The sequence below is a fragment of the Rhinoderma darwinii genome, chromosome 13 (assembly GCF_050947455.1).
Source record: "Rhinoderma darwinii isolate aRhiDar2 chromosome 13, aRhiDar2.hap1, whole genome shotgun sequence".
Classification (NCBI taxonomy): domain Eukaryota; kingdom Metazoa; phylum Chordata; class Amphibia; order Anura; family Rhinodermatidae; genus Rhinoderma; species Rhinoderma darwinii.
In genome coordinates, this window is record NC_134699.1 from 46,028,872 (window position 1) to 46,041,079 (window position 12,208).

Consider the following 12,208-nt stretch of genomic DNA (forward strand, 5'->3'; position numbering starts at 1 on the left):
TTCCGTTAAACAATTAGTATTTGAGTGATTGCACATTGTTTTAATTTTTTTAATTTTTTCACAAGTCAGGAAATATTATCAATTAGATTCTAATTTATAACATTCCCATGTGCTGATCACTAGAGGGAGCAGTTCCGAAAATTGCAGCATGGTCAATGTAGTAAAGTAACCTCATTGGTTTGTGCTGCAAATTTGGGGTGGACACACTCTCTAGTGTCCTCACACAATACCCCCTCCCTTATTCTGGATAGGGCCAGGAGAAGGAAGGGTTTAAATCTTCAAACCTCCTACACTGTGTGCCGCCATTTCCTGAGCGACTGCGCAGTGTAGGAGGATTAGATACAGGGCTCAGCAGACAGTATCACACGAACATACACGAACATAATACACACATCACATACACGAACATAAATTACTTGCTCCTGCCGCCGCCGGCTCCGCTGGTCTACGCTTCTTGCGCCTTTGCTTAGTTGAACATATGGCTGGAAGCCGCGGCCGGAAGTCATCTTACTGTCCGGCAGCGGCTTCCGGTCCATATGAAAATGTTGTCGGATTTCGCTCTATGAACGAGCTTCGTTTTGGTCTGTGTGGGAGCGGCGCATGTGTCGTTCCCAAACAGACGGCGTACGCTTCTGTGAATGGAACGTCTCCCGTTTGCATTCTCTATGGGGTTGTATGTGCCGTATTCCATCTCTGTATGTCTCGTTAATCGACACATACAGACATGAAAAAAAAAAATGGCAGCCCAGAGAAGTAAAAGTAAGAACACAGTAAAAAGTTTAAAGTCACAACACTAATAAGTAAAATTTTTGTTTATATTTTATTAATAATAATAATAATAATAAAAAAAAAATCATGACACCTTCCCTTTAAAGGGAACCTGTCACCAGCATTTCACCTATTAAGCCAGCAATACCTGGTGGCTGGTGATAGTGGGTGAAAAATCATTTGTATGTAACCTATAATTATCTGTAACTTTAGTATTCTGTTTTTTAGTGTTCCTGTGCCATATGCTAATGAGCTGTCTTTTGTCGAAAAGAGTCAAGTCTTCATTCCTCTAGCCTTTCCGAGTTAACCCAGCCTCCGTACATGACGGGCACATGCGCGCTATCTTAAATTATATTACGGCAATCAGGGCGGGACAGTTCTTGGCAGTGGGCGGGCATAAGAAGAGGAACGAACGAGACTGATGGATTATTACCAAAAAAAGCCACAAAATGTTTGTAGACCGTTATTTACAGTCAGAGGAGGAATTTAGGAGAGGGGATAACGGCAATGAACTTTTGATAGCAGCGGCCAGCGAGGAGTGAGTAGAGTTCAATAGGGGAAATGCTGGTGATGGGTTCACTTTTAGCCCAATTCTGGTACTTTGATGAGAACCCTGCTCAAAGGGGGTTTTACACATGACGATTATCGGGCAGACGAGCGTTCATAGAACGCTCGTTGCCGATAATTGCCCTGTGAAAACAGGGCAGCGATCATCAGATGAATGAGCAAACTGTCTCGTTGATCGGCGCTCTCTGCCCTGGCCGATTATCGGCCGGTGTAATAGGGCCTTAAATGTTTGAATTCATATCAGCTTCCAATGTAGACACAGTAGATACCCTTTTGGTCTTAAAGTGTCCCTCCAATGTTACTCTCCTGCCAGGGTTGACATCAAGTGTGGAGAGATACAACTGCATGCTTGGTACACAGTTGCCAAGGCAACTGTGCGATGCTTGAGTATGATTCATGGGTCCTATTACCTATGGTTGCACGGTTGGCGATGTATTGCCCAGCATGCAGTTGCACCTCTCCACACTCAATGTCAGATCTGCAGGAGAGTAACATTTGAGGGACATTTTAAGTTTGTCTATGGCAGCAGTATTTTGCTGCCTCTTCAGGTTTACACTTAAAGAGGCTCTGTCACCAGATTTTGCAACCCCTATCTGCTATTGCAGCAGATAGGCGCTGCAATGTAGATTACAGTAACGTTTTTATTTTTAAAAAACGAGCATTTTTGGTCAAGTTATGACCATTTTTGTAGTTATGCAAATGAGGCTTGCAAAAGTCCAAGTGGGTGTGTTTAAAAGTAAAAGTCCAAGTGGGCGTGTATTATGTGCGTACATCGGGGCGTGTTTACTACTTTTACTAGCTGGGCGCTCTGAAGAGAAGTAACATCCTCTTCTCTTCAGAACGCCCAGCTTCTGACAGTGCAGATCTGTGACGTCACTCACAGGTCCTGCATCGTGACGGCCACATCGGCACCAGAGGCTACAGTTGATTCTGCAGCAGCATCAGCGTTTGCAGGTAAGTCGATCTTACCTGCAAACGCTGATGCTGCTGCAGAATCAACTGTAGCCTCTGGTGCCGATGTGGCCGTCACGATGCAGGACCTGTGAGTGACGTCACAGATCTGCACTGTCAGAAGCTGGGCGTTCTGAAGAGAAGAGGATGTTACTTCTCTTCAGAGCGCCCAGCTAGTGAAAGTATTAAAAACGCCCCGATGTATGCAAATAATACACGCCCACTTGGACTTTTACTTTTAAACACACCCACTTGGACTTTTGCAAGCCTCATTTGCATAACTACAAAAATGGTCATAACTTGACCAAAAATGCTCGTTTTTTAAAAATAAAAACGTTACTGTAATCTACATTGCAGCGCCTATCTGCTGCAATAGCAGATAGGGGTTGCAAAATCTGGTGACAGAGACTCTTTAAGGCACAGTATAATACATGTTATAACATAGTTCTGTTATGCAATACTTATAAACCAGTTGATAGGGATAGTAAGTGAAATTGAGATCTAGTTACGAGGAAAGTAATTCGCATAAATAGGGTATAATAGAAGACAAAACCGACTACCTATAATCCCAGCTATTATGTAGTAAATTTCAGCCCTGGACTATTATTGTGCAATGAATGACTCACAAACAGCAGTGTGAACTGTGCTGCTGGCTGTTTGTCTTGGTGATGGTCCTAATGATAAAAATAAAATTTCCATCATTTTGTGAGTACATCTACTAATCTTCTCCTAACCAGATGTTCAAGAAACCACTGGCAAGTGCAGAGAACCATCTATGGAGGTCCACTGCACGCTTCCTCGGTTCTACCCCAAACAGCAGGACTTTAGAGCAGCACTCTTTCTCTAAACTTCCCTCCCCTCCTCCCTTCCATTCTAATACAACATATTGCTGTCACTCCAGCAGGTGGAAGGGGGCGCTGCGCTGGCTCAGCAGCTGCCTTTCCGCCCAGGCGCTTCTTCTCTCAGTGGCGTCGTTACTGCTGTAGCAGCCATAGTGGCTGCTAGCTGCGACACTGACAATGAGGGCGCCTGTGCCCCCCATGGCTGGTGGCGCTGCTAGCAGCCGCCGCGGCTGCTACAGCGGTAGCGACGCCACATTCAATAGTATCTGCATCCTTAGAACGCAAATACTATTGAGCAGTATAGCAGAGCAGGGAGGTATCTCCCTGCCTTCTATCTACTAGTGCCACTGTAGCTCCCTGAAGGAGAGGAATCCCTGTGTTGCAGGGGACTCCATTCCTGGATGGAGCACTTGATGTCTCTGTCCATGTATAGACAGTGACATCAGGGTCAACTCCTGTAGCGGAATTTCACTCCAGGAGAAGCCCCTGACGTCATTGGCCATAAATCGACAGAGACGTCAGGGGCTTCTCCTGGATTGGATTCCCCGAAGCTGTGACCGGTTGAACTTGATGGACATGTATCTTTTTTTCAACCGTACTAACTATGTAACGCTCTGGACGGGGATTCAACTTCAGGAGTTGCCCCTGATATCACTGTCCATATATGGACAGAGACACCAAGCGCTCCGTCTAATAGCGCTATCTACAGCAAGGGGGGGCTATCTACAAGGGGGCTGTGTGGCACTACCTACAAGGGGGTGTCTAGCACTACCTACAAGGTGGCTGTGTGGCACTACCTACAAGGGGGCTGTGTGGCACTACCTACAAAGGAGCTGGGTGGCACTACCTACAAGGGGGCTGGGTGGCACTGCCTAGAAGGGGGCTGTGTGGCACTGCCTACAAGGGGGCTGTTTGGCACTGCCTACAAGGGGGCTGTGTGTCACTACCTACAGGTGGCTGTGTGGCACTACCTACAAGAGGGCTGTGTAGCACTATCTAAAAGGAGACTGTGTGGCACTATGTACAAGGGGGCTGTGTGGCACTACCTATAAGGGGGCTGTATGGCACTACCTACAAGGGAGCTGTGTGGCACTACATACACGGGAGCTGTGTGGCACTACCTACAAGGGGGCTGTGTGGCACTGCCTACAAGGAGGCTGTGTGGCACTACCTACAAGGAGCTGTGTGGCACTGTCTACAGAGGGCTGTGTGGCACTATCTACAGGGGGCATCTGTGAGTGGCGGGCGGATGATCATTTTAGTGAGAGTGGTGGGCTGATGGTCATTTTACTGGGGGGGGCTGATAGTCACTTTATTGGGGGGGGCTGATGGTCATTTTACTGTGAGTGGGGGGCTGATGGTCATTTTACTGCGAGGGGGGGGCTGATGGTCATTTTACGGGGTGCCATCTATCCTATGGCCGGCCCTGATTGCTGTATACAAATAGACTAAGTATAACCCTTTAAAGAGTGAAAGGCATCTACATCTTCTGATAATCCAAAGCTGGCCACATACATTACATAAATGTTGATAGTTGCAGCCAATATCGGTAGGCTTTCTCACTATGTCTGAAGCTGTGGGACACAAGAATTTGCCTATGGCACTAAATATGCATGGTTGGCTTATTCGAGCATGCTTTTTTATGTGGGAGTCGTGGGAGATAGCTGTTGGAGTATTGTGCAAATGGCTATCTTATTTCTATTGACAGCTTTATGTCTGTAACCCACTAAAGACGTTAGATTGTCTGCAGATCCAACCAAAATTGGCTGGGTAAAATGTCTGGTGACACTTATTATATATATATATATATATATATATATATATATATATATATATATATATATATATATATATATATATATATATATATATAATCTGCACTAAGGTTGCTGTAACTAAGGAAACGAAACCATAAACACCAGTCTATGAAATCTCCACTACATGGCATAACGGAAAAATCAAGGTATTTACAAAGCTACTTAATTTTTCAACAGGGACAGATTTAAAGCAGATTTTTGGGATGGGAATACCCCTTTAAAGGCACATCCCTAAGGCTCTGTTCACATCTGTGTTAGTGGCCTCTATTACAGATTCCCTCGGTTTTCCTAACAAAATAGTGCAGCTTACATTGCTATTTTGTCTGGCATAACGACGAATACCATGGCGGAACCCATTAGTCATATCGCCAATGGTGTCTGACATGCTACAGATTCGGCGCTTCTGTTATTTTCTTTGCTCTGCTCCTATGACGAAGAACAATGGAAACCCTGAACGTACATGTAAACAGACTATAGTTAACCTGCTGTATATAATAAGAAAATATACATCTTTTGTAATGTTGTGGTAGAAGGTGAACTATATTCGTCTCACATGAGGATTTCCAGCACTACTATGAAGAATGGCAGTGTCGCTGGAATCGTTGAGTTCACTCTTTGAAGGTGATCGAGCCTTATTGTATGTTTTTCGAATAAAAGGATTTTTTGGGAAATCATTCTCATTACTTTTGCGACGCACCTCGTATGTCCTTCACATTTATGGGTGAATTTTTTTCCAACAGTCTAAAACTAGAACCTCAATTGCCAAAATTTTAAATGAATTTATGGGGACACTTTGCTGCTGGCTTGGTGTATCTAAAGCGGTTCATACGTGTTAGCTCAAGTCGGGATGCGCCAATAATCAAACATGTAGGGAGGTCTGACCCCTGACGGCAGATGTTGGGGAAAACAAGGATTGGGCATTTTGGATTTCAACATGCTGATCCTGCTGGCAGAAGTGTCTGGCAACAGCTTACCCCCCTCTCACCATTGAAATAAATTGACAGTGTTGTAACAAGTACAGTCCTAGTATATATAGGTATTATGACAGAAGACATTTCATATTCTTTTTCATTAGACATTCATATATAATGACATGATTTATATGTCAAAACAACACCAGACAAATCAATGATTGATGTCTCTTTAAGAAAAGTAAAGTTGAGCTATGGAGGTCAGCTTGGTCTCTCCCATTTTGCTCTTAGTAACCTGAGAGGGAAGCAGATGATGCCTGTGATAGAAACCGGGCTGGGGGACTCAGACACTCCTCGCTTAGACAAAAGGGCTTTTCACAGCCTCCAGCCACACCCCAAACTATTGTGAGTAACCCCGCACATATATAAAAAATCCAATCCCTACCAGGACAGATTACGTCAAAATCTCATTTTATTTTATAGAGTTTTGGAGGCTCAGTGTGGTTGTTCACGTTCTCTTGAAGAGCAGTCAAAAGATTTATTTTTTTCTTTATTGCGTGTTTTCACTTGGTGGGTAAATAGCTATGCGAAACGCCAGCGAAATAGGTTAAAATATATGAAGCATGTTGTATTCTGAACAGTTTTTACTGCTATTTATACCTTTCTGTCTTTTTTTTATACTCTTAAAGGGGTTGTCTGGTTTAGAAAACTCCTTTTCAAACGTTAAAGAGGCTGTCACCAGTTTATAACTTCCCTATCCCCTACCTAATATAAAAGGTGCTTTGATGTAGATAACTGTTTTGTTTTTGTTTTTTTTTAAAAAGTTAATTATTGACCAAGTTATGCACATTATTCGATTTATGCAAATTTTTTCTAAATGCCCAACTGGGCGTTTTTTTTTTCTATTTACTAAGTGGGCGTTGTATAGAAAAGTGTATGATGCTGACCAATCAGCATCATACATTTCTCTTCATTCCAACCCAGCTTTATTCACAGCACAGTGTGATCTCACCAGATCATGCTGTGACGTGACATCCTCCCGCAGGTTCTTCACCGGAGTGATTGAAGACCGACCAGACATCGCCTCCAGCCGCTGCACATTCAGATAAACGTCCTGGCATGGCTGGAGGCGATGTCTGGTCATTCTTCCGTCGCTACGGTGAAGGACGTGCGGGAGGTAGTGATGTCACAGCGTGATCTCGCGAGATCACGCTCTGCTGTGAATCAAGCTGGGCTGGAATGAAGAGAAGTGTATGATGCTGATTGGTCAGCGTCATAAACTTTTCTATAATACGCCCACTTGGTGAGTAGAAAAAAACGCCCAATTGGGCATTAAGAAAAAATTTGCATAAATCTAAAAATGTTCATAACTTGGTCAATAGTAAACGTTTTAAAATACAAACAAACTGGTGACAGAGCCTCTTTAAGGAATTATGCGTTAACAGATGGGAGTCCACTGTTCAAGTCCCTCATCTATTAGCCAAAGCTGAGAGCGGATAGAATGAGCATCTCTCTTCCTCTCTGCAATACATGGACCGTCCATTGATGTCTATGGGAACAGTGTACTGCTTCATTTCTCCTGAGGTGGTGCTGCTGGTAAATTGACCACTTGCTGTGTGATAATAGCAGGATGATCTGTGATCTATCAAAAAAAAAAGGACTGTCTAAGGCGGACAAGTGTCATTCCTCACATCTTTTATGTGGGCATAAAAATTATCGTTTGTCGGCAACACATCCAATTATGTAAAGTGTATAAGAGGGGGTTTGAACAAACGAATGAACGATTGCAGAAATCATTCGTACAAAATCCATTACGATCATTTCAATTAAAGTACACGAGCTCCAATTGTCAATCGTTGCTCGTTACGCACAGTTTATCTAAAAGGACCTTACAGCGCACCTGTCAGGCGATTTATGCAGTATATGATAGAGGGAGAGAAACTGAGCTCTGTGATATACAGATTTATATGATTTGAAGCAGGATTTCTGAATAAAAAGCAGAGAAAAATCTGACAGGACTCCTAGGAGAGACAGTGAGAGAGTCCTGCTTACCCTTCCCACATACAGTGATTGACAGTCGTCTCTATACACACACTCATAAAGGGAAAGCTGTCAATCAGTGTGTTGTACATGTACCTAATGTACATAGTTACATAGTTAGTACAGTTGAAAAAAGACACATGTCCATCATGTTCAACCAAGGAATGGGAAAGGGAAGGTAAAAATTTCTACACATAGGAGCTGATATTTTTTCGTTATAGGAAATTATCTAAGCCTGTTTTAAAGCCATCTACTGTCCCTGCTGTGACGGCTCCTGCGGTGACTATTCCATAGATTCACAGTAAAGAAGGCTTGTCCTTCTGCAGATTGAACATTTCTTTCTCCAGACGGAGGGAGTGCCCCCTTGTTTTTTGGGAGGGCTTTACATGGAACAGGATTTCACGCAATTTTTTGTATGTGCCATTCATATATTTATATAAGTTAATCATGTCCCCCTTAGTCGACTTTTTTCAAGGCCAAATAGGTTTAATTCTTTTAATCTTTCCTCATAACTTAGATTCTCCATGCCCCTTATTAGCTTCGTAGCTCTTCTTTGTATTTTTTCCAACTCCAGGGCATCCTTTCTATGAACTGGAGCCCAGAACTGAACTGCATATTCTAGATGAGGCCTCACTAATGCTTTGTAAAGTGGTAATATTACATCCCTGTCCCGTGAGTCCATGCCTCTTTTAATACACGACAATATCTTGTTGGCCTTTGAAGCAGCTGATTGACATTGCATGCTGTTATCTAGTCTATGATCTACAAGTACACCCAGATCCATCTCAACAAATGAATCCCCCAGTGTAGCTCCCCCTAGGACATATGATGCATGCAGGTTGTTGGTACCCAGATGCATAACTTTACATTTATCTACATTAAACTTCATTTGCCAAGTGGATGCCCAAACACTTAGTGTGTCCAAATCAGCTTGTAATTTATGAACATCTTCCATAGACTGAACTATATTGCATAGCTTGGTGTCATCTGCAAAAATAGAAATAGTGCTATTAATCCCATCCTCTATATCATTAATAAATAAGTTGAATAATAGTGGTCCCAGCACTGAACCCTGGGGAACACCACTTATAACTGGGGACCATTCAGAGTAGGAATCATTGACCACAACTCTCTGGATACGGTCCTTGAGCCAATTCTCAATCCAATTACAAACTATACTTTCTAACCCTATAGTCCTTAATTTACCCATTAGACGTCTATGGGGGACAGTGTCAAATGCCTTTGCAAAGTCCAAAAACCCTATATCCACAGCGGCTTCTGCTCACCTAGGCTTCTGCCGCTTTGTTTTAGTGATTGGTGGGGGTCTCAGTGCTCAGACCCCCACCAATCAAAACTTCTGACATGTCACTATGACATGTCAGAAGTTTGTGAAACGTTTAGTTACCCTTTAAGTTACCACTTTGAGTTTGGATGAGCTGGTCTTATTATGGTGTAGCAGTGGTCATCTGACAGTAGTTGCAGGTTTCAATATCTCTGATATCTGCTACCAATCTGTACAGGAGAATGAAGTGTAAATTTACTTTCTCTCTGTCACGGCGCGGGGTGTGGACCCACTGGGCCGTACCGCGTCGCGGGGTAGCAGCTGGCCAACAAGGTACAAAACAATGTCTATAGTTCTGAACGGGTACCTGAGGCAATGTAGACAGTGGCAGGGGCACGACTTGACTTTCGCAGCAGGTGACGCCGCAGATGCAGCGAGAAGACACGACTGGACTTTGACAGCAGGTAACGATAGCACGGGACACAGGCAGCAGGAAAGGGTAACACTGGGTACTGGAAAACACTGGGAGACCTTTAGCAAGACAAACTAGGGTATACAACAACGCCCAGGCAAGGAACCAGTGGGCAGGACCCCTTATTATAGTCCAGCAGCCATTTGGGCTGATAATTGATGTAAGGCAGCTGGACGCGTACTGGCCCTTTAAGGCCGTTCACGCGCGGGCACGCGCGCCCTGCGGGACACAGTCCGAGGACCCGGAAGAGAGTGCCGGCGTCTCCCTGGAGGGAGCGCACGCCGAGAAGAGAGGCATCTATGGCCGGGATCGTCAAGGGGTAAGTCAGAACGACGACCCCCGGCCATGGACATAACACTCTCCTACAATAGTCCTAAGAACATACCAGGATTTTTTTTAATTACAAACATCTTGTAATAAATAGTAATTCCATATATAGTAATAGTAATAAAGCCTAGTTTACAAAAAAATTGGCCGAAACTGGGCAAGTATTTGTAATCCATGAAGTCTGTTTAATGAATTGGACTATTTGAGTCTCTGAAACACTAGTACATCTGCATGGATGGGATATGATTTCTACCCTTCACTTTATAAAGCTAAATATAGCGGATTATATATAAATATTCAACATCAGATTATATTGTATTTTGCAGCAATAATCTTCTGTCGTCTGTTGATTGGTGTCTAGAGGAGTCAACGTTTCCATAGAGACAATGTGGCCGTGGCTTTCGCCTTACAGGCAGAAGTTTATAGGGGAGTGTTTGCACAAACTTTGGCTGAACTCACTTCCTCTACTGGGAGAGTAGCAGATACAGGAACTTGGGAAATGACTTCACAAGTGTCAAAGGTCTATCCTGAGCATCATCAGTGTGTGTCTAATTTTCGATGGCCTCACCCAGCCTCCTACTGCCTTCTGTTAGGTCCAGAAGCCCCATTCTCTTCTTTTATATTATCATCTGTACCTCCAAGATAGAAAAAGGGGGGCCACTAGTCATGAGGATGAGGCTGATCATGAAATAATTATTAGACATGATGGTAGATGGATTAATAAACAAGTGTGTATATATATATATATATATATATATATATATATATATATATGTGTATATAATTATATATGTATGTATATAAATATATATGTATGTATATAAATATATATATGTACATTCATCACAGACTTTATGCTGTAGCAAAACCAATTGTTTGACAAACAAATAAGCAGCATCTGGTTCATGTAAAATATTAGTAAAGCCAACTATATGACAAATGTTTTTTATTTAGATCTTAACAATAATAGAATCAATTGTTAAACAACATAAAACAAATAACATTTTGGATATTTCTAAGTATTCTGATGCCAATACAGCCAACCCATCCACTGCAGCAGTCGCTCAGATAAAATTCAAAGATTTTCTTTTTTTGTCACTGTAAATTTAACTATTGAGAAGGTCCACGAGTTCCCAATTAGCTGAACCCCGGGTAAGGAAGGGGAACCGGTCATTAATGAGTTCCTTTTTAAGCCTTTCCTCGAAGTTGGGACACGGATTGAGCGTTTTTCTTATGGCACCAGCATTTGAAGATTGTGTTTTCCAGAAACAGCAGCAGTTTTGACAGCTGATTTTCTGTCCATCTGCATCCTAAAATGTTCCAAATATCCAGTGGCGGATTAAGTAGACCATGGGCTCTGGGCTGTTACCCATATTTGGGCCCCCTTCTCCACCGCCGCCCTGTAACTATTAACACTTCCTTTTTGTCCAGACATTAACAAATGGGTGTTACTACTCCCCTTGTCAAAAGGCTGTGTCCCCACATACTGACAGTCTCCAACTATCGCTGACAGTATCGCACTGTGTAGGGACACATTCTCCTGACAAGGGGAATAGTAACACTTATTTGTCTATCAGTCCTGGACTGCACAAAGACTTTGTGAAATACAAGGATTTCCTATAATAAACATGTCAGTAGAGATGACAGATTGTCTATAAATCTAGTGACTCACAGGTGACGACGTAGTTTTTTTCCTCTTCTCCATCCAGTCCAGACTTCATGACGACTTTTCCCGGCCATGACCCATTTCTGCAGAATTTGCCACTCAGATGTCTTTGGCTCCTCACTTTTCCAACATTTCCACACCTATAAACAAAGATAATATTATCATGGTGCCACACACTGTGCCCCTAAATATAATAGCACCAAACACTGCGCCCCTGAATAAAATAGTACAAACACTGTGCCCCTAAATATTATAGCACCATAGACTGCGCCCCTGAATATAAATGTGTCAAACACTGTAGATAGCACCACACACAGCCCCCTGTAAATAGCGCTACACAGTCCTCCCCCTCTGTAAATAGTGTCACATAGCCCTCCCCCTCTTGTATATAGTGCTACACAGCAATCCCCCTTAGATATAGTGATACACAGCGCTCCCTTCTATATAGTGCTATACAACAATCCCCCCTCGTATGTAGTGCTACACAGCGTCTCCCCCCTTGGACCTGCAGCTCTTGTAATTGCTCAGTATAATGTCCCCCGTAGCTGCCCCCACAGTATATTGC

The 12,208-nt window shown here is 43.1% G+C and overlaps 1 protein-coding gene across 3 annotated transcripts in view; it reads left to right on the forward strand.

Annotated features, from left to right (window-relative positions):
• The window catches only part of SEPTIN9 (septin 9), a 251,192-nt gene that overhangs the window by 161,580 nt on the left and 77,404 nt on the right, over positions 1–12,208 (forward strand). The window lies entirely within an intron of this gene.